The following is a 3,101-nucleotide window of genomic DNA, read 5'->3' as shown; positions in this document are numbered from 1 at the left end:
AAATTGTCACGGAAAATGAATTAATAATTCCCAAATAGCTCTGCCCCACTTAGATACTGTTGCTACTGTTGAAGGAAGAGAGCTCTATCTTCCTTTTCGGGTTTGATTAATTTCGTATGTGGAAGATGCTGGTTGTCTAAATACAGGCTGGAGGCGATGAAGTGATTTCGAAACTTTTATTACCGAATATTCCGGGCACAGGAGGACTACAGAGAAAGGCACTCGTCCACAAATGCGTGCAGACAGACAACTTACAATCATCTTTATTCTCTTAAGAGGGTGGTATCAAGACTTTATGTCAGGATTATCCACTAAAACAGTACACTATTGTTATGAACCGGCAGAAACAAGGTAACTACAATATTTCAATTTCTTCAAGGGCGCATCTGGTTGGGATATAGAAGAGTTCTATTTAGGAAATTAGGGAGTACATGCAGTCATGACTAGATAAGGGCAGAATGCACATTTCAATATGACGCCCACTCCACTAATCTGCCAAGCTTTGTGATTGGTACAATCCATGGCAGGGGAGCATAAACCGGAGTATGTTAGTGATTTGTTTTGCAGCAATACCAAAGTGGTATCCTACAGATGGAGGCAGAAGGGTTTGCAGTATGACACAGAGGATTTCATTAACAATACAGTTGTACAGTGGTACCTCGTCACACGGCCGCTCGTCATACAATATTCTCGTTTTACGACGGAAATTTCGATCGAATAATTCGCCCATCATGCGATCAAAATTTTGTGATGCGACCAAGCCAGGTGGCCATGGCACTGTCTGTTTTGCATATCTTTCGTGTATAACAATATTTACGAGCACCGAATGAGTTATTCAGACCAGGAAACGCACAACGCGCATGCGCGGGGAAAAGAGGGCTTTCTGGGTAATGAAGCATACTCGTGCACACAACGCCGACAGGCAATGGCACTCTTTCTCAGAATAAAACTTTACCCACAATCAATACGTGGGTAAGCTCAGCTGCTGCATTTCCTGTTATTTTTATCTAATACGAGGAGTATTATATTACTTCTCGTTCGCTGCTCATAAGAACATCAGGGGCACTGGCTCGCAACTCCCCGCAATAGCATCGCTGGTAGCAACTCTATCATAGGCGCCGTTGAAAGGGGATGCGAATACTGATGCTACAAGCTAAAAGGGAGCCGCTAGCCAGCGCCCCCGAAGCTCCCATGAGCAGCGGAGCGATTGCTGATAAAAGACTGCTGCTCGTTGGCTGCTCATAAGAACATCAGGGGCACTGGCTCGCAACTCCCCGCAATAGCATCGCCGGTAGCAACTCTATCATAGGCGCCGTTCAAAGGGGATGCGAACACAGATGCTACAAGCTAAAAGGGAGCCGCTAGCCAGCGCCCCCGCAGCTCCCATGAGCAGCGGAGCGATCGCTGACTAAAGACTGCTGCTCGTTGGCAAGTGGCCGTGCGTTATCCGATTGTGAGGACATTTGTGTGCATCATTTTCGGAATATTTTGAAGGGAATAGTACAACAGCAAACAGCCCATCGATAGCGAACGTGAGGGTGGAGTGTTTGTTCCATTTACGAGTGTGTTGTGTGGAAAAAAAACGAAGCCCCCCGCCCCTTTTGTGCCCCTCTCCCGTCGGCGAAATCCGCCCAATTATAGTTAGATTAAACACATTTTATTTCTATTAAACTACTAGTTATGTGTTACTTTGTTAATAGATGGGGAATTAGAAGAAATAAAACATTTTTTCCAATCCAATATCCTGTTTTTGGTGTTTTTTCAGAGGGCTGGAACGAATTAAATTTTTTTCCATTCATTTCAATGGGAAACGTCCGCTCGAGTTACGAGAACCTCGTCATACGATCTCAGTCTCGGAACGGATTACGATCGTATGTTGAGGTAACACTGTACTTCTACTTACGAAATTAATTGGTTCCAGTTATATGTAAATACTCGAATTCGTTCCATGGTACTCACACAACTACCAACTAAACCCTTTAAAATTGGTCAGTGTTCTAATTTTGTATGAAAGGAGAAACACACAAGATGAGAGAAAATTATAAGAAAATGATTAATGTCTTAAAATGAATAACAAGCATACAAAAGCTATACGTGTTGAAACGCAGGGGAACAAGAGGAAGCTAACGAACGGTAGGCAACAGAAAGAGATAGCACACAAACACACGAACACATCTCATAAACACGACATTAAGAATTCAAACAACATGAACATCTTATGATTTCTTTGGAATTACATTTTTCACCCATTTAATAATAATAATCGGACATAGGCCCTGTCGTCATCATCAACAACAAAAACCCTACTTGTCATCACACCCAGAAACTGCGTATGACGAAATTGGTGGTGCTTCTCCATAAGCAATGTTCCCTCTAAGCTGCGCGCGTGCGCAATTTCGCACTACTCTCGGCTTCTTCGCGCAGCAGCAATCATATGGTGCGCAGTAAAAAAATCCCTTTTTTTACCCCTTTCCCCATGATGGCGCCGTTTACGCGGCAGCCAGTAGCAGTAGCTCTGTCCACTCTTATGTTTTTCGTGTTTTACAGCCCTTCTATCAGGCGGTGAAATCGGGTGAGAACTGTCTAAATCTACTGTGCGTGTGGTTGTGTGCGTGCATGCGTGCGTGTCTGTGTGTCTAGTACGTGTGATCGTTTGTGTTCAACCTACACAATGGACTATAAATGGAAATTAGCCCTCGGCTACAATCTTATATATATATATATATATATATATATATATATATATATATATATATATATATATATGTTCATTAACATGAATATAAATATTTTCATTGTGCTATCCCTTATTAAATAAATCAAAGCAAAATCATGGAAAATATTGCATATAAATGGAAACTTGACTATCTCAAGTAACACGTTCAGCAGAAAAGTCATTTGAACGAGAATGAGAAGGGAAAAGGACAGATGTGTAAAATAAGGTCAAATTGAATTCGGATTTGTGCATATTCTAATGGCATTTATGAAGATGTTTTATTCATAGATATTTTTTCATTCATTTTCTGAACCGCTTTATCACTCGCGGGTGGTGCTGGAGCCTATCCCTGCTGACTTTGGGCCAGGGGTGGGGGACACCCTGT

General features: G+C 42.2%; 1 protein-coding gene across 1 annotated transcript in view; it reads left to right on the top strand.

Annotated features, from left to right (window-relative positions):
* cldn10d (claudin 10d) overlaps window positions 1-1,740 on the top strand; it is an 11,936-nt gene extending 10,196 nt beyond the window's left edge. The window contains exon 5 of the mRNA XM_077596553.1: window positions 1-1,740. This exon is cut by the window's left edge and continues 502 nt beyond it. The gene's annotated coding sequence lies outside the window, so the exon portion shown is untranslated.
* Window positions 1,741-3,101: the final 1,361 nt, after the last annotated feature.

Source organism: Stigmatopora argus, chromosome 1 (genome assembly GCF_051989625.1).
Source record: "Stigmatopora argus isolate UIUO_Sarg chromosome 1, RoL_Sarg_1.0, whole genome shotgun sequence".
In the NCBI taxonomy this organism is placed as follows: domain Eukaryota; kingdom Metazoa; phylum Chordata; class Actinopteri; order Syngnathiformes; family Syngnathidae; genus Stigmatopora; species Stigmatopora argus.
The sequence above is the reverse complement of the archived record's forward strand: the minus strand, read 5'-3'. Positions and strand labels throughout refer to the sequence as shown.